The sequence below is a fragment of the Schistocerca cancellata genome, chromosome 3 (genome assembly GCF_023864275.1).
Source record: "Schistocerca cancellata isolate TAMUIC-IGC-003103 chromosome 3, iqSchCanc2.1, whole genome shotgun sequence".
NCBI classification, from domain to species: domain Eukaryota; kingdom Metazoa; phylum Arthropoda; class Insecta; order Orthoptera; family Acrididae; genus Schistocerca; species Schistocerca cancellata.
Genome location: NC_064628.1, coordinates 537106702 through 537132526, shown reverse-complemented (window position 1 = coordinate 537132526; position 25825 = coordinate 537106702).

Below are 25825 nucleotides of genomic sequence, written 5' to 3'. Positions count from 1 at the left end.
TCACCAGAGCTCTTAGATTTTTGTAGGTGATGCTGTCGTTTACCTGGTTAACCGAGTAGAGATACATAGTCTGCTCTAAGGAACATTTTACCGGCCGGCGTTCAGAAAATCTATAGCCGCGTCTGTCTGAGTACAGGAAGAGATACGAAGCGTGGGTGGTTTCCTTTGAGTACATGCCCGATCAGAAATCACTTCTTTCTTCACTACTTCATACTTGACCGTCAGCCCTCGGGAAGAAACCTGATGTCCGGGAGCCACCATCGCCTGACAGCGCCGCTACCAGCCTGCCGCGACCTGAACTGGTGTATCAAGGAAACAGAAATTTCGGGCTGATTTGCACTTTGCCGTTGACGAGGGGTGTTGGTGTTTCACCAAGAACTGATTCTAAGGTTACTTCAAACTCCACCTACACTTTACTGTGGTGAGATCGAGGAGCAAATACAGGAACGTTGTTTATGCCAATTAAAGACTTTTGTAGCATCCGATTACTACAGGCTTGATTTTAAAAAAACAATCTCCGAACACATGTACAATGTTTTTGTGTGTTATATTCCCAGCCTTTTTAATTACTACTTACTTCACTAACGGAGTTATCAGAACCTTTCCCATAATCCAGATTGTCTGATGTGCCAAGATTTTATAATATTAGTATTTCCACTGTTTCGCAATTGTTTTGTGTATAACATTATCCAAATAACACGAAGTAATCGTGATTCTCGTTTCATTTAATAACCATAGGATTTCCAAATCATTATTTTGGAGGGTCTACTAGCGTTTTGTCAGCGTTTGCTTAGGATTATTGATTCGCTATTTTCGTGGATGATGAGTGAACATATGTCAGATACAGGGCCCATTCACCTTAAAAACAACGAACGCCACGCTGCACCTTGATGAAACAGCAGTCTGCACCTTATTCTCTAATGCGATACAATGCCGCACATTAGATTTGTCCACACCATACTTCTTGTCAGCTTCTGTATTAGACGTCCTCTTTGCGTAGCGAATAAAGGAATATGAAATTTACGTTATTACGGCACAGAGTTGTGAAGTTTGTTGATAATTTTCTTTTGAAATTACCACTCAATAGTGAAGACCAAATTTTAGTCTTTTGTTAGAGAAAAACTGTGCCTCCCCTGTCGTGTAAAACAACGGAACTGTGATCTCGATAATAGTCATGACCTAAATGAAACGTCGATATTCGATGACGGTTACACCGTTACCTCATATAGAACCAGTTCTGACCTAGCACTACAAATGAAGTTTCTAGATGCGAAATATTTTTACGTCCGCTCAAATTTGGTAGCCGAATTTTGGGGGCAAAGGCGCGGTTTGTATTAGGGGCAGTATGGTATTCATAATTATGTACTTAATCACGCAGACAATTTTTTAAGTTACCGTCAACGCCGAGATAATTTTTTCAGAGTGTGCATAGAAGTACGCACACAGCACACGAAACAGAAACGTCGAAATGGTTGAGCCTTCTTGCAGCCGTGTGTACGTTATTATACACTGAAGAGCCAAAGAAACTGGTACACCTGCCTAATATCGTGTAGGGCCCCTGCGAAAACGACGTGGCATGGACTCGACTAACGTCTGAAGTAATGCTGGAGAGAACTGGCACCATGAATCCTTCACGGCTGTACATAAATCCGTGAGAGTACGAAGGGGTGGAAATCTCTTCTGAACAGCACCTTGCTTGGCATTCCAGATATGCTCAATAATGTTCATTTCTGGGGTTTGGTGGCCAGCGGAAGTGTTTAAACACAGAAGAGTGTTCCTGGAGCCACTCTGTAGCAGTTCTGGATGTGTGGGGTGGCGCATGTCCTGGTGAAATTGCCCAAGTCTGTCGGAATGCACAATGGACATGAATGGATGCAGGTGATCAGATAGGATGCTTACGTACGTGTCACCTGTCACAGTCGTATCTAGACGTATCAGGGGTTCCATATCACTCCAACTGCACACGCCCGACACCGTTACAGAGCCTCCACCATCTTGAACAGTCCCCTGATGATATTCAGGGTACATGGATTCATGATGTTGTCTCCATGCACGTACGCCGGCCGCTGTGGCCTAGCGGTTCTAGGCGGTTCACTCCGGAACCGCGCTGCTGCTACGGTCGCAGGTTCACCTCGGGCATGGATGGGTGTGACGTCCTAGGTTTAAGTAGTTCTAAGTCTAGGGCACTGATGACCTCAGATGTTAAGTCCCATAGTGCTTGGAGCAGTACCCGTAGACGTCCATCCTCTCCATACAAATTGAAACGAGACACGTCCAGCCAGGCAACATGGTTTGAATCATTAACAGTCCAATTTCGGTGTTCACGGGCCCAGGCGGGGAGCAAAGCTTTCTGTCGTGCAGTCATCAAGGGGACACGAGTGGGCCTTTGGCTCTGAATGCCCATCTCGTTGATGTTTCGTTGAATGGTTCGCCCGGTAGCTTTTGTTGTTGGTCCAGCATTGAAATCTGTGGCAATTTGAGGAAGGGTAGCACTTGTGTAACGTTGAACGATTTTCTTAAGTCGCCGTTGGTCCCGTTCTTGCAGGAAGTGTTTCGACCGCAGTGATGCCGGACATTTGATGTTTTACCGGATTCCTGATATTCATGGTACACTCGTAGGTAGTACATCGGAGATGCTGTCTCATCACTCGTGTGCCGACTATAACACCACGTTCAAATTCACTTAAATCTTGATAACCTGTCATTGTAGCAGCACTAGCCGATCTAACAACTGCGCCAGACACTTGTGTTATATTGGTGTTGCCGATCGCAGAGCCGTATTCTGCCCTATTTACATACACCGTATTTGAATACGCATGCTTATACCAGTTCCTTTGGCACTTGAGTATATAATTAACGTGACCTAATAGCAAAAGATTACTGTCTAAAGCTGACACTGCTCCGTCCCTAGGAAATATTTTCCAGAATTGAATGACGCGACGTAAGTTTTAGCTGCAAAAAGTGCTAAGTAGTAATACTAGTAGTAGTAGTCGAGAAATTCAACGTAACACGACACATACGAGGCAGGCTATAGACCGTTAATTAATACAGTAGCACGCAGTGGGACAGCGTAAGTCAGTAGCTGACACTGCCCTCTCTCGACGCGACAATCAGGCGATCAGTTATCGCGCTGGGACCAGACGAGGCGGCGGCCGTGGCCGCGCGAACACCTGTCGCAGCTTCTTGCCGCGCCGGGCCACTCGCGCTCCGGCACTAATTTAGGACGTTGCCGCCGCGGTAATGACGTAGTAACAAAGTGTTTGTGTGTTTTTACGGCGGCGGTGTAACTGTAGTGCAGGGCCGCATTCCTTCGCCGTGGCACGGGCGCTGCAGCGGCCGACTGTCCACTGAGGGAAGGCCGTCAGACTGCCTGACTCGGCCCGCGGCCAATCCGGAAGCTCTGACACCTGCTGTCTCTGTCCAGCTATGATCTCATTAAATCAGTTGCCTTCTCTCATTTGACGGCCAAAGTTACGACGTCGTCCGGACAAGTACTGTTTTCCATGCAGTCACTACAGCACACCAAGCTCTGCAGCAATGTGAAATCACTTTCACGTCTTTGTTTCCTAGAAAAATTACGCAAAAATTCTGAAGTGTACGTACATTATAGATCTATGGAGTGTTTCACAATACATGTTACACACTTCTAGAGGTTGTGGAGGGGACTCAGTAGATCACGTTTCACGTAGGAACCCACGTCCGGAAACGTCATTCAGCCACATTACAGAGCGTCAGTTATAGGCGCCGGCGCCTGGAATTGTGTGTATATACAACGGTATTCCATGATGATATTAAAAACTTTCTCGGATGATGAAGAAGGATAAAAGTATCAATTTGAGGCAAGGGCCCTGTACCGAAAACGAACGAGTCGAAAGCTATAAACGAAAACCGTTCTGATACCTGTGAAAGTGGAATACATGTACTGGTACTGGTGTTGCTAGAGTTGTAGAACAGGCAACTTTCAGAGGTGATAGTATGGACCAAAAAAAAAAAAAAAGGGAAAAATGTCCCTTAAACATGGACTATAAAGTTCCTAACCGAGGAGTCATGAGCTACAGTGAAACGTAGTAGACTGAACAAGTGCTCATAACTCTTAAGGTATTCATTTTAGAGGCCTTGCTTACTGCACATTTCTTTACCACCTCGAAAAGTTGTCTGCCCTACAATCTTAGCAACAACAGAACCAGTACATGTATTCCACTATCAGAGGTGTCACAACGGTTTTCGTTTATAACTTTCGACTCGTTCGTTTCCACTTCAGGGATTCTTACCTCAAATTGATTCATCTATCCTTCTCCATCATCCTAGAAAGTTTGTAACATCATCACGGAATTACCCCGAATATACATATATTTACAGGCGACTTACAGGGAACGACACATATAACTATCGCACTCTGTAGCGTCGTCGGATGACGTTTCCGGACTTGGGTTCCTATCTAAAACTTGATCTACTAAGTCCCCTCTACAACTTCTAGACATGTGTAACATGAATTGTGAAACACCCTGCTTATAGTTTCTCTCAGCAAGACAAAAATCTTTTCTCAATCTTAATTAGAGACAGAGCTATGTCCTTTTTTTTAAGTAAGCGAAAATTTTCGGAACTCGAAATGTTTTCTTCTCGAGAACTGGCATGCGCGACGCTTTTCGCAGTGAAAGGGGCGTCACAGGAGGAGCTGACATGCCAGGCTCCCGTTACTGTACTGCTGGCGTTATCAAGCCAACGCACTAGCTGTCAAATGCCAACTAGTTGAAACAGGAGTGTAACATGACTAAAGGGTTCTTGTGTTGAGAGCATAGGCATTCCCAAAAAGAGAGGGAGGGTGGTAGGGGGCAGGGCACCAGAGGGGGCATTATTCCCCTCTTGGAATCTGGACGTCAGGATTTTTTTTTTATTTCAAACTTCTATAGCATTTCTCCTCGTAACAATGATTGCCTGTTACTAATCCACAGATTTAGAATTGATGAACGATGTCACAACCTTGATACCGTAACAGGTAAAAAAAGTATCACACTCAGAAATTTTTCCGAAGCTGTAACTAGGAGTTGGCAGCCAGAACCAGCCAGAGGCTTGTGACATCGTATGAACAAGTATGTCCAAGCTCTCAACGTCCCGGCAGCCAGCGACAAATGAAGGGAGGGTTGTGCTGTGTACATGACTACAGCCGTGCCAAACACAAGGACACGTCAGAGGAGTTGCTCTAGATTGGTTCTTAATGTGGTATGGTCGAAGAAAGCGACTTTTGTTAACAGCATAAATATGGGTCCGTGCACGACCCGGAGGGAGAACAGATCTGCATTAGTACGATGACACTACCCCAGCGTCGCTCGTCATCCAGTCTGAGACTTTGAAGAGTTGATAGCCTCAGCACGCCGCCGTTGACAACGACATAGATTCTGAGACATAGATAGCTGACTTATATCGGCACGAGTTCAGAGTTAGACATAGAATTAGCTAAGCAGGACATAGCACTGGAGTAATGCCTGTAGTAGAGTTCCATTATCATGGAACTTCGATTTCTGTCGTGCTTGATTGAGATTTAAGTACCTTAAAATACTTTAAGCTTGCTGCCGAAACGCTGTCAGAATACTACAAGCAGCCTACGTAAATTCCTCTTGTCGATTATATTGACCGAGGTAAGACCCCCTGTCTTTTAAAAGGTGTCATTCTATCTCCCTCTCGGGACACTACACCGCAATCAGAAGTACTGTGGATTTACCAGTTACCATATAATGTGGTGGCTACGTCTGACTTATTTTTTCTGTGTTTATTCTACGTAATTAATTTCGGTCTATAAAACTGTATTCAAGACCGAAATACAAGCAATTTTGAAGTCAAATGGTTCAAATGGCTCTGAGCACTATGGGACTTAACTTCTGAGGTCATCCATCCCCTAGAACTTAGAACTACTTAAACCTAACTAACCTAAGGGCATCACACACATCCACGCCCGAGGCAGGATTCGAACCTGCGACCGTAGCGGTCGCGCGGTTCCGGACTGTAGCGCCTAGAACCGCTCGGCCACTCCGGCCGGCTTTTGAAGTCACATCGAGCCAACATATGTAGATATGATGGAGTCAAAAAGTAACAACGCAGAAAAGCTCAGTGGTTTTATTTAAAAGTGTGAGAAACACTAGCAGACTATTCGAACAAACATGTTGACTCTATATAACGTCTTAAAGGTATGGAATGGATATTTAAAATAATAATAAAAATATCTTTCCTGGATTGTTGTCAACTTTTGCTACAAATTTGTCACAACTAATGAAGCTGGATTTCTTTGGTTGTCATGCTGTTCACAAGATACTATGCCGCTTCCTTGTTGAGGCGGTGTATTCGATTTTGTCCTGCAGTCGAGGCGGATGAGCCGAAGTAACGTCCTCAATCTTATCTCTTATGCCTCTTTCTACAGTTCTCATCAAGATGCATAAAAAAACTGGTCCAACACACAGGCGCGTGCTCTCGGCTCTGATTCCCAGGTATCAGAAACTTCTCTGCAGTACAAATTCCCAACATCCCTCCTCAATGTCCAATAGGACGTACACTCCCCAAATCGTACAGTTTATTCACAGCAGAAGTCTATCATTTCTCTGTGGATAAACAAGACGTTTGAAGGCTTGCTAACTCCACAATCCATTTTACATGGCAGAGCTATTGCAGCAGTCTCTAAAGAAGGCTGTGAGTGTATTTATTTGTGCCCCCAAACGTATCAGCTGGGAAGAAAGGGAAAAAGTATGTAGTTTCAAGGACCGAAAGGTGCCTTCTCGATTAAGTGAGAACTTATAAAAACCTACGGGGTGCAACAAAGCCGAACTGGATATATAGAATGATGAATGCTGCAGTCCAGTTGGGCGTAGCTGCTACATAGTATGTCCAACTGGGGAGAGGAGGTCTCCCTTAATGCAAACTTAGACTAATATAAGTCGATTCTAGCAGCCAGTTTTATGTGTGCGTCCTTTTTTTGAGGTTTCCCACATTTGTGCTCTCGAATTCTGGCCCTGGGTGCCATTATACCGAAACAACCCAAATAAATGTAATCTTTTGAACACAAATTGTTCAACTTTAAATGTGCCAGTCATTATTAAATAATACACAGCTTTACAAAAAAAAAACGAAGCATGTAGAAGACATGGTCGAAAATCAGTGTAACATCGTACACGTACACACCATCACTGGGTACATAAAGTTAGGGTTGAAATTCTCTGTGACTTGCTGAATGGCCACCAGAGTTAATTAGTGTTGTTCGTGTTAAGTGTTGTTACCAAGCGGTGCTAGATTATGTAAGGGGCAAGAGCAGCGTCAGATGTTGAGTGATTACTGTGGAAAACACAGAGTTGTCGCATACTTGTGTGAGACCGCGTTCTCAACACTTGACAGAGTTTAAAAAGGGCCTCTTTGTAGGTCTCCACTTGGCCAGCTGGTCGAATCGCGCTGTATCCAGATTTGTGGGGTATTCGGATGTAATGGTGGCCCAGTGTTGGGGTGCATAGGAGTGTGAGAACTGGTACAGCGCCGTCAAAGTTCAGGATGACCACATCTGACGAGCAGCAGAAAGGAGCACTGTATTGCGCAGGACGTCTTCAAATCGCGAATAGTAACAGGTGGAAGTTAACATCATTTTCATACACACGCATCGTCTTCCATTTCTTTGGGAGCAGCCTAGGGCAAAGGCAGTCCGAACGGATTAGCAAGTTTCGTGATAGGACTCTTTCAGCATCTAAATTGGTTGCTACTGTACAATAACACCATTTGAATCGCAAGCATCCGCATTAATGATTCCACTAATAGCAATGCGGTAATCTCATTGAGCTGCTCGTATCTTTCCTGGTCGCTTTTCAGAACTCATGGCTAACATCTTCCATTCTCTGAATTCATACCATTTCAGCAACTCAACTCATAGCCAACAGCTTCCCTTCTTTGAACTCATCCGGTTCAGCAATTCTCGCTCTCTCTAGGGACTGGACGTATTCGTGTTTAGTTTCTATTGTGTCTTCGTATATTTTATATGTCATTAATTGTCTTACATCAAGGTGGCAGCTCGCAAGGTCACTCAGAATAGCGAGTGTATTCGATAAAACGTTGTACCAGACCTATCTCACATTTATTTATTACTTTTCAATACAACTGCAATTAATTCCAATTACTGGCTGTTACTGATCTCTAGTTTCCTCACTGTCCCCTTTCTTTATTTACGTCATCTGATTAGGCGGCGAAGCACTTGCAGCAGGTGAAGAAGATCAATGTCTTCGCCGTCTAGCGACAGAAGACTACCAAGTGAGTGTAACTTCCTGGCTGCTAGCGAATCAGTGACAGGCAGTTAGTTCCCTGTATCTATCCACTGTAGCTTCGTATGTGACGACGGACAAGGTACCTACTCCAGCCGTTACAAGATTATCAGCAGTCGTAAAATGTGCATCCTCTTCCCATTCCTCACACACAATTACACCTGCTCTATTGTGACGTATCAATAACAAACAATGATTATTATAATGTGTGATGCTGCGTCTAGGACAATTGAAGCCATCAGCTGGAATCTGACTGAATTGATATATCATACTATGTCGTCGTCCTTGTGATCACTTGTCACTAATGACTTCGTCGTAGACAGGACGTTGAACCCTAATCTTCCTTTTCCTTGGGTCAGTTGGACAATACAGGTGCCCTCAGTCGTGCTGTATCGTTTGAAGCTTGCATAGATAGATATATCCAGTTAGATACTCCACAATACCTTCTCTACCTCTGTGGATAAGGTACGTTTCTCAGCTATCGGACTTCGAGGAATTCCGAGTTATTCTGTCTCTCTAATATGTTTGAAGGGTGTCTACATGGCGCACGACATTCGTGTGTAGATGTTCCCTGGCACAACGGCGGCTGCATGGCCATTATGATTTGTTGTTGCATGAGATGGCACAGCCATGGCGAGTTACAGCATTCGGCTGCCATATTACCTTTTTTTAAGAATTTTTACGTTTTAATTGATCCAATTTACAACGGTAACGAGCTATGAAAGTAGTAATGAACTCGGCAGCATGTATAATTTTGAACAAGAATTTCTGACTGTTCATAGTAGCGTATGACTGCGCATTTCTAACTTCATTTACGGAGATTGCTTGGTCGTTAGAGATGGAATGAAGCTCTATGTTTGTCTGAGGAAGCTGTATTGTTCACACTGGTTGACTGGGAAAAATACGCGTCATTTAGATGTGCAGGTATTTCTTTGACGTTCTGAATGCGAGGACGTGACCGTTTGTGCGTGTAAGAAGTCCGGGTGGCAACACAAACAGCATGAGAGGTAAAGCTGCCCTCGATCCAAAGGTTGCAAACTACACTCCACAGGGTGAACCCTACCTCCAGCGATAAATTTCGAAAATCAGTTAGGGGTATTTTATGCTTATTTTGGTATAATGGACCCCTGATCTCTGGTGGTTCATTACAGACTAGTAAAATAATTATAATTCATTTAGCTTATCACCCCAATTACTTTTGTTTCTGTGAAAACAACATTGTAATTGCCAAGATGTACAAAATAGAACACTGAGTAGGGAAACAATCATCACACAACGGAAAATTACTGTGATGTGGTTGCCGTTGCAGCGGGAACAACTCAGTGAATCCATACAGGAAGTGCATATTGGCCGACATTCAATGGTGAACTTACGCAGACTGCTGTGTATCGCTGTTAACTTATCACTGACATTTCTGGAGAAAAATATATTTTTATTCTGGCTCCAAGCAAAATCGACTATACATCCAGCAATATTTATAACATATCATAAACATTGAGTTAAAGCAAGCTGACAAAAGGAGCTTGGTCTTGTGAATAGTGCAATTCACATACTTGCAACATTTAATTACAGTCATGATTACATTAAGTACAAGTCTATTCAAAGAGTGCTTTAATATTGAGTAATTTATTCAAGACAGTTTGAATCTCCACATTCATATAAAGGGTGATTCAGCTGCCGTTACCTATATGTTTTAATAAACGCTCAGACTAAGTTGACAGTCGGCGCGGTGATTGGTTGAAATAATCTTAGGTGATAGTCGAGTTGAAAAAATGCGCCGTCCTCTCTTTACAATTTTAACTAAGGTGCTTTACAGAGTGATTCAGCAGCCCCTATTGTGGGGTTTTATGCAACCTGAAATGCCTTCAAAAAAACAAAATGGGGAAATGCCTTTGCGGTCGTTCCCACCGGCTGACGCTTGTGGTGTGCAACCTACAACGTCTTCAAATACCACAAGTAAGATTTTCATGTTCTCTCACTCGTTACACGCAAACTATTAGTCCTGCAGAAAAAAAATAAACAGGGTCGTTTTGTAGGAAATTCAATGTAGTTAAATTTTGTACTAGGATACATTTTCGCTAAAGGTTGTAGTTTTCTAATTATGCAAGAAAAAGTACAAACATGACCTTCAAATGCGTTTTCTTGAGTAACTCGAAAACTGTGGCCTCTAGCGAAACTGTGTCCTAACACAAAATTTAACTACGCTAAATTCTCTACAGAAAAGCCAATTTCGTTTTTTTTTCTGTAGGAGTAATAGCTTTCACATAGCGAGCGAGAGAATATGAAAATCTTGCATGTGTTTTTTTGAAGGCATTTCAGGTTGCATAAAACCCCACAATAGGGGCTGCTGAATCACTCTGTAAAGCACCTTAGTTAAAATTGTAAAGAGAGGACGGCGCATTTTTCCAACTCGACTATCACCTAAGATTATTTCAACCAATGACACTTATACCTCTAAATTTATATCTGCAAAACTGCCTCTTTTATGTATTCTGCAGTGAAATTGTGTGCATTTACATCGGGTTTGTGGAGTACGGAGGTAACACCCCAGTTCGTGGAAAATCTCTGTAGATCAGTCCCTGTACAGTACCCCTTGTGCTTCCATATCCTTTGTGCACAGATGCTATAAGACACGGCAGGGATCACGAAGTATATGCGCAATAGAAAGCAGCGCCACTGACGGCAGAGTAAACCCAACCAGCGCTCAGTAACCCACAACTGCCATAATGTATTGTGTTGTAGTTGCATTTGCAAGCGAAAACAAGGTTATTTACGGCAGTGTGAATTTTTATTTGTGATTGGCAATTGAATACAGAGTTACACTGTAATTATTAGAGCGATGAGGGATTTTAAGTGTAAGTTTTTAAGTGAAACGTAATGGTTTGCTGCGCGATCGCCAGTTACAATAGCCACAGCAGAAAAGATGGTAAGTAAGACAGGATAAACGATGAGACGAAGCGAAAATGGATAAACACTTGTAAACATGCGGATTCAAAAATGGTTCAAATGGTTCTGAGCACTATGGGACTTAACTTCTGAGGTCATCAGTCCCCTAGAACTTAGAACTACTTAAACCTAACTAACCTAAGGACATCACACACATCCATGCCCGAGGCAGGATTCGAACCTGCGACCGTAGCAGTCGCGCGGTTCCGGACTGCGCGCCTAGAACCGCTAGACCACCGCGGCTGGCTAAACATGCGGATTCCTCCTTAACTAAAAATGCTCTACTCTGCTCAGTACATTTTGCCGAAGTGGATTATGAAAGAGATCTGAAAAGTGAACTGTTGAATACCCCTCGGAAACGCAAGTTGAAGACTGATGCTGTTCCAAATCAAATATACTATTCTGGGCGCTGATAATTGTTGTTGCTGTGGTCTTCAGTCTGAAGACTGGTTTGATGCAGCTCTCCATGCTACTCCATTCTGTGCCAGGCTCTTCATCTCCAAATAACTACTGCAACCTACAACCTTCTGAATCTGCTTACTGTATTCATCGCTTGGTCTCTCTCTGCGAGTTTAGCCCCACACTTCCTTCCAACTTTAAACTGGTGGTCCTCGATGTCTCAGAATGTGCCCTATACCGATCCGTTGCTTTGGTCAAGTTGTGCCACAGATTTCTTCTCTCCGAATTCGATTCTGTACCGCCTCATTAGTTACGGAATATAACCACCTAATCTTCATCTTCTTCTGTAGAACCACATTTCGAAAGCTTCTATTCCTTTTTAGTCTAAACATTTTATCGTCCATGTGTAACTTCCAAACATGGCTACACTCCATACCAGTACTTTCAGAAAAGACTTCCTAACACTTAACTCTACATTCGATGTTAATAAATTTTTATTCTTCAGAAATACTTTTCTTGCCATTGCCAGTCTACATTTTATATCCTCTCTACTTCGGACAACATCAGTTATTTTGCTGCCCAAATAGCAAAACTCATCTACTACTTTAAGTGCCTCGTTTCCTAATCTAATTCTATAGGATCAACTGATTTAATTCGACTACATTCCACTATCGCTGTTTTGCTTTTGCTGATGTTCATCTCATATCCTCCTCTAAAGGAACTGTAGATTCGATTCAACTGCTGTTCCAAGTCCTTTGCTGTCTCTGACAGAACCACAATGTCATCGGGAAATATTAAAATTTTTATTTCTTCTCCCTGAACTTTAATTTCTACTCCAAGCTTTCCTTTGGTTTTCCTTACAGCTTCTTTACTGTACAGAGTGAATAACATCGGGGATAGGGTACAACCCTGTCACACTTCCTTCTCAACCACTGTTTCCCTTTCGTGACCCTCACTCTTATAATTTCCGTCTGCTTTCTATACAACTTGTAAATATCCTTCACTCTCTGCATTTGAAACCTGCTACCTTCGGAATTTCAAAGAGAGTATTCCAGTCAACATTATCGAATGCTTTCTGTAAGCCTGCAAAAGCTATAAACGTAGGTATGTCATATATAGGTTAACTCTTACAGAGAAGATTACAGCAACCAGCCACTTTTTACAACGCTATTTATTTATTTAAACATCGCCGCTATCGGTTTTGAACCGTCAGGTTCATCTTCAGACGGCTATTTCTCGTTTTACATTGGATATCGCCTTTTGTTTCCCCAACTGACGAAATTTCCTTGGGCTGGTGGTGCCCTATAACCAAAAGAAAATGTGATATCACGACGATTTTAAAAAATATAAACAAATTATTATTATTAAAGGGAAGTTTCGGTTACTTACAATGAAGAATCCGCGCCATTATGTTCCAGTGCAGGCTGGTTATCATCTCGCAGTAGTGAAAATTGTAGAATGCACTTTTTTACGTATATTTATGCACATAATGTAAAGCACCACTAACACAACTGCTGTGTGAGTGATGCTTTGCATAATACATGCTGGACACTGATGGGCGCCATACTGAGCCCCTTTTTTTTAGCAGTAATTATTCCGGCATGTAGTGGTATGACGTGCCGTATCAGCACATTAAAAATGTTTCAACTGAACTGATTCTGCATTATTTCTCTTCCCTATGTCCTTGGCATTAATGCTACCATGTTTGGTACTCGTACGGTAGTTAGTTTCCGTGTTATAACGCGTTAAATAGGGAAAGTTTGATTATAATCACCCGGTACATACACTCCTGGAAATGGAAAAAAGAACACATTGACACCGGTGTGTCAGACCCACCATACTTGCTCCGGACACTGCGAGAGGGCTGTACAAGCAATGATCACACGCACGGCACAGCGGACACACCAGGAACCGCGGTGTTGGCCGTCGAATGGCGCTAGCTGCGCAGCATTTGTGCACCGCCGCCGTCAGTGTCAGCCAGTTTGCCGTGGCATACGGAGCTCCATCGCAGTCTTTAACACTGGTAGCATGCCGCGACAGCGTGGGCGTGAACCGTATGTGCAGTTGAAGGACTTTGAGCGAGGGCGTATAGTGGGCATGCGGGAGGCCGGGTGGACGTACCGCCGAATTGCTCAACACGTGGGGCGTGAGGTCTCCACAGTACATCGATGTTGTCGCCAGTGGTCGGCGGAAGGTGCACGTGCCCGTCGACCTGGGACCGGACCGCAGCGACGCATGGATGCACGCCAAGACCGTAGGATCCTACGCAGTGCCGTAGGGGACCGCACCGCCACTTCCCAGCAAATTAGGGACACTGTTGCTCCTGGGGTATCGGCGACGACCATTCGCAACCGTCTCCATGAAGCTGGGCTACGGTCCCGCACACCGTTAGGCCGTCTTCCGCTCACGCCCCAACATCGTGCAGCCCGCCTCCAGTGGTGTCGCGACAGGCGTGAATGGAGGGACGAATGGAGACGTGTCGTCTTCAGCGATGAGAGTCGCTTCTGCCTTGGTGCCAATGATGGTCGTATGCGTGTTTGGCGCCGTGCAGGTGAGCGCCACAATCAGGACTGCATACGACCGAGGCACACAGGGCCAACACCCGGCATCATGGTGTGGGGAGCGATCTCCTACACTGGCCGTACACCACTGGTGATCGTCGAGGGGACACTGAATAGTGCACGGTACATCCAAACCGTCATCGAACCCATCGTTCTACCATTCCTAGACCGGCAAGGGAACTTGCTGTTCCAACAGGACAATGCACGTCCGCATGTATCCCGTGCCACCCAACGTGCTCTAGAAGGTGTAAGTCAACTACCCTGGCCAGCAAGATCTCCGGATCTGTCCCCCATTGAGCATGTTTGGGACTGGATGAAGCGTCGTCTCACGCGGTGTGCACGTCCAGCACGAACGCTGGTCCAACTGAGGCGCCAGGTGGAAATGGCATGGCAAGCCGTTCCACAGGACTACATCCAGCATCTCTACGATCGTCTCCATGGGACAATAGCAGCCTGCATTGCTGCGAAAGGTGGATATACACTGTACTAGTGCCGACATTGTGCATGCTCTGTTGCCTGTGTCTATGTGCCTGTGGTTCTGTCAGTGTGATCATGTGATGTATCTGACCCCAGGAATGTGTCAATAAAGTTTCCCCTTCCTGGGACAATGAATTCACGGTGTTCTTATTTCAATTTCCAGGAGTGTATATACTGCCGAAAAAAAATAGTACATCCCTTTAGAGGATTCCAACTCACGCAATATATATTCTTGAAACAGTGCATATACAGTACATGAAATGATTGCATTTACAGATCAATAGTACAGATGGTGCTGAGGTATCAGTTATCAACGCATGCCGAAGCACCCACATTAGTACGTAGTGTAGATTCCATTGGCGGCAATGCAGGCGCTGACTCTGGCATCCAGTCGATCGTACAAATGGCGAATACTCTCCTGGAATACGTTATTCAAAGCCTGCTCGTCTTATTCATTTAATTCTGTAAGAATTGTTGGCTGACGACCCGTGCGATTCACTTCTCCTCCCATCATACCCCACAGGTGCTCGATTGGAGACACGTCCGGAGATTGTGCTGATCAGGGAAGATGCTTCATATCTTCAGAGCGCGTTGAGTTTCATAGGCAGTGTGTGGGCAAGCATTATCCTGCTGGAACAACAGATCACCTTCCTGTTGCAAGAACGACGAAAAAAAAAAAGTTTAACAACATCCTGCATGTACAGAGCGCTGGTCAGTGTTTCCTCCAAAAATAAGAGTTTTAGCTTTTCGCACCGGACCACAAAGCCTGGGCTGGGGCCAGAGGGCCTTGGATGAATGAACTCTACGAGACAGCGCCGTAAGAGCAAACGACCGTCGCTTGTGTGAAGGCAGAATCTGCTTTCATCGCTGTAGACCATAGTGCACCATTTCATGTTCCAAGCGATCGTCTGTCGGCATCAGTCGAGCCGTGAAATCCGATGTAGGTAGCGTGAGTGGCAGACGGGCTAGAGGTATGTGTGCCTATACTCGCATTGCTAATAACCGGTTCTCAAAAATACGTGTGGATACGTCTGGGCTCACAAGCTCTCCTATCTGTGTTGTGGTAGCTGTGGGGACCGCCGCAGCTCCCCTTACAATACGACGATCCTGGCAGGCGTCCGTGTGCGCGGACTTTGAGCCAAAGGCGTTTACGTGTGTGAGAATGGTCACGTGAACACTGAAACCAGCATCAACGCACAAATGACGCATCACGTCCAACTTGCATGGGGGTTCTCTGAAAAGTTCATCCCGCGACTCCGAAAGCCAAAATCTGAGCCCTCTGAAGCTCGCTCAGATAGCTTACGAAGCACGAGTGCCTCTCCGTTGCATGGGCGCCTGCTTGCTTCACGCGTTCGCACCACACTGAGACTTCTGGCCGTGAGCATTCCCTATTAAAGGGTAGACACAGAGGCACCCTGGTAGCTATGCCACTACGCTATCTGTTTGTGGGCGATGTTGAAACTACTATGAGTACATCTATTATCCCCCAGGTCATCGGATCCAAATCGATATCGTCTTTTTTTTCCAGCAGCGTATTCGCTGACTAAAGGCAGACTCAAGAATTATTTCTCCCCTGCCAGCACAAAGATCCCGACGCAATAACACGAGCGCTGATAAGGGCAGACTGAGGGAGGAGTCAGTTTCTACACTGACAACCCAAAGATTCAGTATTAAAGAAATATCAGTACTGTAGGCTCTTTCATCATCCACTGTCTCCTGTACTTCATGTGGTCCATTTTCGCTTAAAGGGCAGACATTAAGATAAATAGCGAAAGGTCAGTGCGATAATGTTTGCATAATGCGACACATGACACGGTTCTCCGGTTGAGCGTCTCTCTCCCACTAAATGCAGCAGAACTGGACAAAAACTTCACTTGTTTATGTCGTCCATACAAGAGCTCATCTCATAGCTATGTAACCATGCACATCTCTACAGTTGTGAGTACCTCCCATGCCTGTCCAAAATTCATTAAAGATTAATCTATGAAAATTTAATAGATAAATATTCTAAGCTGGAATCGGTACGCTTGCGACAACATGCGCTAGCAATATGTTCCAAAACTCTGTGCACAAAATTGGATATAGAAAGGTGCAGTCAAGTGATTTGGATAGCCCTTATCTAGGGACCATATATACACCCGTCGTAAAGTAACTATCGTACAGTATAGTGTAAAATATTGAATAGTACACACTTCCTCCATATTAGGCAGTAGGTCGGTTCTTTTGCGCCAGATGTGATCTACGGTGCGCCGTATGGGGCTTAGGGAGGCATCATTTAGTTTATGGGCCGTTCCTGAGAAAACCAGAAAAAGTGTTATCATCACTTTTTCGCAGTCAGCTGCGGATATATAAATAACCAACTGAGAGAAATTGCTCAAATTTTAACAGTATATTCTCTATGCACGTATCTAGAACTTTCATCGTCCCGTTTTCAAAAATCTTCATCCATTATCGAGAAACACCACAGAAACGTGAAATTTGGGTGCCAAAACCGGGCCGCAGATACTAACACGGCTATGCACACCAAATGGCTACAATTTTTACGTTAATTCCTAATATCCATATACTGAACACCCTTGAAAATGTTCTTGATGTATTAATCAGTTTACGAGATACAGCGGTTCATAATTACCTTACTTTTGCTCATAAAATACGTACGTAAAATCCGGTATGAAGCGAAAACGTAGTTTATGAAGTGACGTAGCACATGCTTGTCATTAGAAGGATTTTGGAAGCCCCATGTTGTAGTTCTGAAGCACAAGCAGAATTTCAATGCACGTAAAATGTCAAATGGTTCAAATGTCTCTGAGCACTATGGGACTTAACGTCTGAGGTCATCAGTCCCCTAGAACTTAGAACTACTTAAACCTAACTAACCTAAGGACACCACACACATCTATGCCCGAGGCTGGATTTGAACTTGCTACCGTAGCAGTCGCACGGTTTTGGACTGAAACGCCTAGAACCACGTGGCCAACGCGGCCGGCGTAAAATGTCATATAAGGTCTAAATTTAGTTTTACGTTATTTCAATTTTGCATAAACAAATATCAAAATTTTACTGACCCATGAAGTTCCTTTCACATGAATGACATGCCCTGCTGTAGCAGGTAAAAGAGGAGAACCAGAGGAAAAATGCTTCTATCAGAGCAAGGCGAATTTGCTCATGTTTAAAAGATTCTGACTGAAAAGTTTGGAACCAGGTGCCGCATTCAGCCTTCCTCAGCACCTTTAAAATTTTTCCCTAAAATTTTGGTATGCGAACATATTTGTGCTTTTTATATTGGGGGAGGAGATAGTAGTAGTGGGAAAGTAATGAAAACAGGAAAATAGTAGACAGCGGTTGTGGCATAGGAAAGGCGAAGGACCCAATGACACTGTGAGAGGAAGACAGGGACACAGTGGGAGTGGAATATAGGCGATGAACACAGATGAAGAGAGGAATAGCGACAGTGAAAAAGGACAGCAACAGTTGGAAGGAATGAATGAGACAGCGGCAGCAAGAGAAAGCGAGAGAGAGACAGTGACAGTGAGAAGAGACAGTAATAGTAGAGCAGAACGGACGAGACTGTGGCTCTGAGACAGGAAATAGTGAAAGAGAGGCACAAAGAGATAATGAGAATGAGTTGGGCTCAATGAGTGAGTGACAGAATGGGAAGTGGGAGTGGATGGGCATGAGTGACTTACAGCGATGGAGTAGTACTGTGAGCGAGTTACAGTTGAGGGAGCTTGTGGGAGTGAGAGGTGAGTTGAAATTTTAAAACCAGCGTGAGTATATTCGCTTGCCAAAATATTGAGAAAATTTTTAAAGGAGCTGAGGATGGTAGAATGAGGCAACTGGTATCCTACTTTCAGTCAGAGTTTTTTTAAACAGGAGCGTATTCGCCTTTCTTGTGGTCGGGTAGGAGCATTTTTTCGCTGGTAGAAGACTGAGTGGACAAATGTATACTGTTTGACATATACACAACATGATACTCCATGAAACAAATCTTACACATTTATATTATCCATAAGTATATTGTAAGTGAAATACCAAGTGTTATTTGCATTATATAATAAAGGCATGCAATAACAGGAACATGATATTTATGTATAATAAAATGTATCTTATCGTACTCTTAGTGTCCATCTTGATTTAGTCTGTTGGATTTTCAATTATTATGAATAACCACGAAGAAAATTACTTGACTTCAATTATTTTTGGGGTATCCTTCTGCTCACTACAACTCACCAGATAGTATACTGAGCTACAACAGATGTACAACTCCAACAAGGAATCACAGTTTTCATAGTTACTGAGTGTGCACACTGTTAGAACAAATATCGTAATTGTAGAGAAAATTCAGTTACAAGTCATTCACAGGGATATTTTCTCTAACTTAATACTTAACCTTAATGCTTAAATGTAATACCATGTTATAGTAGCAAAAGAAACAAATTCAGATCTTGCATCAGATACAAACTACGTAACAATGATGAGTCCTGAGATTACTCTTCCCAGTTAATGAAATGAGATCGGTCCTTTATTAAACTTAACGTTAAATATTGACCAAAATAATACTGATAATAATATGGATAGTATAATTTTTATTTTTAAGCTTTTCAAATTGTCTATGGATTAAAATTTTAAAGGATATATATAGACTCCATTACAGAATAATGCCAGAACAACCCATGTGCTCACTACTCTCATTGTATGTGAAATAAAGACTCTTCAGTAATTTCTCGTGTAAATCCTCACAGTGATTCTTTAACCATCAGCGAAGAATACCTCTCACCAAACTCCATCAACTCTTATCGTGTGCTCTCTATTTTATTCACTGTCCTCCCACACAATATAATAATAACTGTATGCTACCTTGTAAGTCATCAACATACTTTCATTTATCTTTGCCAGTTCACAATATATACCTAATGAAGTTTTTCTATTTATGCCTGTGCTCAAGATTCTACAACTAACATCAACATATACTTATATCTTTCCTTTCATGCACATTAATAAATACACAATAAAACTTATCTCTTTATAGCTCTGCTTAAAAAAAATCCCCTATCATCCAATTAATTTCAGCATCATAGATCTCATTCTAAGATCTCACGCTTCTTCAAATGTTCTCTACAGTTTATCGCAATATCGTTTTCTCATCCTTACTTACACAGGGACAACGAAGGTATGACCAAAAATAGCAATTTTCTCAACATTATGACAATATGTTTGAAGATGAAATACCTCCTTGTATGACCATAAACATGTAGATTATAATTTGTTACTAAAGTGTATATAATATATATAGACAGCTTCCTCTTCTGAAAGAGTATGCAATAATTTAGCACAATTCCTAAATCAAGTCTCATCCATACCAGGTCAGAAAATTTGGATTAATTATATACCGTCACACAGAAAAAGATCAATACAGAACGTGACAACGAAAGAAATTCTACACACATGGCAGATTATCCGATAAGAAAGAATACCGCAGGAAGAATGCACTGCCGGCCGCGGTGGTCTAGCGGTTCTAGGCGCTCAGTCCGGAACCGCGCTACTGCTACGGTCGCAGGTTCGAATCCTGCCTCGGGCATGGATGTCTGTGATGTCCTTAGGTTAGTTAGGTTTAAGTAGTTCTAAGTTCTAGGGGACTGATGACCACAGATGTTAAGTCCCATAGTACTCAGAGCCATTTGAACCGTTGGAAGAATGCACTGTAATAGCGCTGACAAAAGAAAATGCAAAATTACTCGACAGCCAAGTTAACTCATACCACTCCTCTTTACTAAACATGTCTTATTTCTTTATAGACTGGCATTATTAGTTTCCAAGCTCTACCACATGTGCATACTCCTACACACTACAATTTTCTTTAAGATGTCCTTGTAATTTTTGTTAAATACCGCATGTGCATACTCCTATCCACGATAATCTTTAAAAAGTATTTGCCACCTTTGTTAAGTCTAAGCTTTAATCATTTTCATATAAGTTCACTAGACATTTACTCTCAGTCCCAAGGTTGTTCAATGTATAGTCTTACAGGATAACCACTACAATTTTATTAAATGACAGATAGGAAAGAAGAAGAGGAGAGGGTTGAAACTTTTAAATAAGATCTGAAGTTCCACCTGGCTGGGAACGTACAAGTTGCCAGTTGGTATTCTAGCAAGAGAACTATTGGATTCCTACTTTATACTGTGCAGTGTTTATTTGCGTAGACTTATCAACAATTCTGTATGCTAAGACATTTTTATTCCGTTTAAAACTCACTTTTTACCAATAAACTCGAATTCCCAATTTAATACACATAAGCTGTTCATGCTGATGAACAGAGCTATTCGTCGTAACTCATAAGCAGGAAAGTCTACTCTCAGACATTCTGGAAGATTGTATCATAGGTTTCCCACACTAATTGTCACAATGTTCATTATATATCACATTACTGGTTTTCACAAAGATCACTTCCTTAGCTATTTTTCATGTACGAGCCATATCCATATGAAAATTTCTTCCACTACTCTCATCTCCGTAATACTGTGCTTGACAAAATTGATTCTACCTCCGTGTTTTCAGGTCTAATCTTAATGTTACTGGTATCAGAGACTAATGGCACACACACATCGTGATTAATTTGCACAGATGTAATTTCACTTTCAGATATGATTTCATCTTGCACCTTGCATGTTTCCTCATTACCTTTTTCACTGGGTACTGCATTCTGATCGACTACTTCATTAAGACTTTCACTTACTGCTAGAGGAATTACTAACAGGCTTACTATGCTTACATTATGCTTACCTAACAACTGTACTCTGTAGTCTCATTGGACACAACTTCTTCACATATTGCTGTGTCAGCCTTTTCTCTTTCTCCAGGAGAAGTTTCTAGTTTGTTCATGTGTATTAGCTGATAACTATACTCAATGGTCTCATTATGTAATATGTTTTGCGCTATCAGTAGATCAATATTTTCAATCTATTTCTGTTTGTATTAGCTACCTGACTATAATACTCTGTGTTCTCTCAGTTTGTCTGGGCACTGGGCGTCGTTCTCGTACTCTCAAGACTTTTCCTATTCCTTAAGCAACACTCTCTTCCTGGCTATTAATAGTATTTTCTTCCTGCCCCATTACTCTCTTCATGATTTCGATAACTCTCCTTAACCAGTCCCTCATTAGTAACTACTCTTGTAGTAGCTGTTCTGTCTGATGTAAATGATATCTGTTCTACTTCAGCATCAATATCACTATCCAATAGAGCCACTCCAATGTTTTCCGTACTCGTCACATCAAACCCTTGAGTCCAGTTAGCTTCATCAGAATTGCTAGACGACTTTACCGTGCTTATAGTCAGTTCCTCTACCTGTTTTGTAACTGTTTAAATGTTCATTAAGTTTTATTAGTTCAGTGAACATTGCCAGTATAATTTGCACAGCACCCACGTTTCCACCTTTAGGATTACAATTTAAAGTGGAACAGGTCACATTGGTCTCTATGAGTTGCGAAGGATCCTTTTTTCCAGCTACAACACTGCTATTAGAAGGATAGTTTGTGTCAATTTACAATGATGTCACAGATGCAACATATGCTGTTTTAGTCACACATGTATCAATGTCGCACCCATGCTTTCCCCCCTTCCTCCTCCCCCTCCTCCTCCACCTCCCCTTCCCCCGTGATCACGTCACAGAAAGGTGCGAAACAAGAGGGCTGAAAAAGGATAAGCTTTGTTGCTTCGGATTATGTTCAAATTTTGTCGAATGGTTTTTCAGTCTCTAGTGGTTCCATTCAGTACACTCCCAAAACTGACGATCGCACTACACTCCAAAGGGGTACAGTCACGTTCAGTGGGGTTGATGGCCCGTTATGTCGTTAGAGAAGGGATGAATAGACCGAAGGGTGTCAGCAGTGTCAGAGGTTTCCATTAACGTCTACCTGCTACTATTTACATAACGAGCTGTCATCTTCGACAGCGAAATATATGGGAATCAACGCTCAAGGAAATGGGTGGTTTCGCTGACGACCTTTATACCAACTCCTGAAACATTCTGAAACATTTTCGTGTCGATTCTGAGTGTCGATGTGTCTGAAATATGTTCTTCGGTCGCCGTAAGGAGACAGCGTGATGTCAGTGCTGGGCATCGCGGTTGTGACCTCCATCGCGGAGACGTCAAAAGAAGCTGTAAAATGTGGGTGAGACGATCTTCCAGTCGTGTGACACCCCCACGGTGGCGTTGGGCAGAATGTTGTTGAAATTTTGGGCGAATGTCACATCATTTGCCCACCTTGGGCCTCACAAGAACTTTTGAACTGTGGCCTTTTCTGTTCAAATATCGACACATTGGCGTTTGAAGCGTTGCCGAGTCGGAGAGTGACGTCGCATTGGGCCATACACTTTTGCACCATTACAGAGGAATATTGTAGACACCTTCGAGCCAAATTTGAAAGTCTTACGTAGTAATGGGACACACTTACTGGTTTCGAACAAGTGACCCTTCAGGTGTGTTGCGCACTATATATTTCTTGATTTCCTGGGGGGGGGGGGGGAGGGGGGGAGGAGTAGGAGATGTTTAATTTGTGCCCGCCCCCCTCCTGCGTCACTCCCCAAATTCATCACCATTTTAGAATATATTTATATTCAGTGCTTTGAAAGAGAAAGGAGTAAAGAGTGATGTGATTCATTCCTGAGTATATGCATATTCTGCATTAGTTGAAGTAACAGTACCAAACTGCCAAACAACGCGAGTTACTAATCTTCACAAACCGAAACGAAAAATGGTCTCTAAACGCGACAGCCCACTTACTGTAGTACTAGAGCACACTAATGCATAGCTGGATATTACCTTCATTAACATATTCCATGTTGCTGGAACAGCATTCCGAAATCAGTCCCCACATCAGCTCACATTTACTTCAGACTACGCTCAATACTGAAGCACTTGCCTACACAGACTGACTGCTTGACAACGAGATGATCTTCAGAATCCAGAGAGTCTTCTTTCTTCATGTACTCAGGATAAGTGTTCACTATGGAAAATACTACAAATGAAAGTGTCTAGGGTGCCTTGCCACGGTTCGCGCGGCTCCCCTCGTCGGAGGTTCGAGGCCTCCCTCGGGCATGGGTGTGTGTCTTGTCCTTAGCGTAAGTTAGTTTAAGTTAGATTAAGTAGTGTGTAAGCTTAGGGACTGATGACTTCAGCAGTTTGGTCCCATAAGACCTTACCACAAATTTCCAAATTTCCAAAGTGTCGCTTCTCATAACGCAACAACGTTTCCCCAGTGTCCACCCATCGCTGGTTCTGCAGGCATCCAGTATAACGGTTGCAGTACCACCCTTATCCACTCCCCCGCCTTCCTCAGTTGTCCTCCCCCTCCCGACCTCATGTAATCTCCCGTGATTCCCCTATCTACTCTCTTTCATGGCTCAAGCAGACCGCTAATGCAGGCGCTCCGTTATCGTCTGGCGGTCTCATTTTTTGCTGCCGCAGTGATATTTGGCTTCATATCCGGAACTAAATGATGCCCCCATCCCCGTCCCCAATCCCTTCTCCTCCTCTGGACGTTTGCTTATTCTGATTTATGCACTTCCTCCCCCACCTCCCTCCTCCTCACTGTTTGGTATCAGACTGGACCACCGGCACTCCTTCCCAGGCGGCTCCATCTTGCCGGGCCGCTCTCGCAGTAAGTGGAGCTCCGACTCTTCTCGTTCCATTTTTTGCCATGCGGCGCACTAATCTTTCTATCACTTCACGGTCGAGGTTTACTGCGTGTTTAGAGCGGGCCCGCGGCGCAGCTTGTTATTAATGCACGCTCCGCTTCTTGAGGAGGTCAGTACGGAATACTCCCCGGCCAGGAACAAGGTAATAACGCAATGTGCTCCGTGCTCTCAATTTATGAGCGAAGTTGAAGAGCCGGAATGGAAAGAAAAAGAGTAATATATTACTTCCGCTCAAAATATTGGACCGGAGATAGGAAATTCGACTTACGTTTCCTTGGACAAATACGTCGTAACTCATGGGGAGGCGTGATGCGAAGTATAATGCTACACTGGAAGTTTTAAATCTTGACTTACTACGTCCGTATCTCAGTATACGTCAAACATCTAAATCTTTTAACGAATATCTCCTGTTGAATAACCAAACAGCCTTTAGCTGAATGACTTTCAAAGTAAACAGATCAAGGTTTCCTCTCGTCTCAGCGAGATCTTCTTTTAAGAAAAGTGATGTTAACATGTATATCATCTACTTATGAAGATAACAGCTGTCACAGTTGTAACACATGTTCTTGTATTTTCTTTTTATTAATGTTCCTAGAAACATACGCACGTTTGGTGGATGACATTTCACAGTCATAAAAGGGGCTGTGTCAAAGAAGTTGAACTGTATCTCAGTTTCTCACGCTCATACATATCCCCCCTCGCTCCCCGTCTCTCTCTCTCTTTCACACACACACACAACTTTAATTGTTAACTGGGACAAAGTCAAGGAATATTGAGGAAACAAGCTGGTTCAGCGGATGATTGCAGCATGAAGCATGTAAGGCTACATAGCGTGTAAGAACATCGCATGCAGCAGCTAGCGATCTCTATCGAGTCTCCTTGACACGGCCATAACATTGGTTGGAGCGAGCTGGCGTTTCTTGTCTATGTGAAGTCGTTGGATCTTGTATACGCATTACTATTTTATACATATATAAAAATACATACATGTATGTTAACCTTTACGACGAAAGTATGTAATATTACGCTAATGAAAGTTGCTTAATCTCCTGGAATTTAAAACATGTCCAGAAGTTACATTGACAATTATGTATTGTTTGTAGTCAATTGTTTGAGAACTGTCAGTGTAGACCGAAACTAGTCAGCATAAACAAAATTTTTCAATGGAACCGTGACAGAAACTGGAAAAAAAGTTTTAAAAATTGTACATAAAGTACCAATTCCACGGACCCGACAAGATTTTCGAGGTATTTCTCGTGAATGTAAGGTAAATGGCACAACTGGTAATTTCCTCCCAACCATTACTAAATGGGGACTCCTCTGCCATAGTTCAGTCTCGCTTGATATTTAGGTGAAAAGAACCGAGGCTACGTAATGAACCGGATTTTTGACAGCCCGCTCTGAGCCTTCGATAGTGAATGAAAATAATAATAAAAAAGTATACTTAATTCGTCAGGAA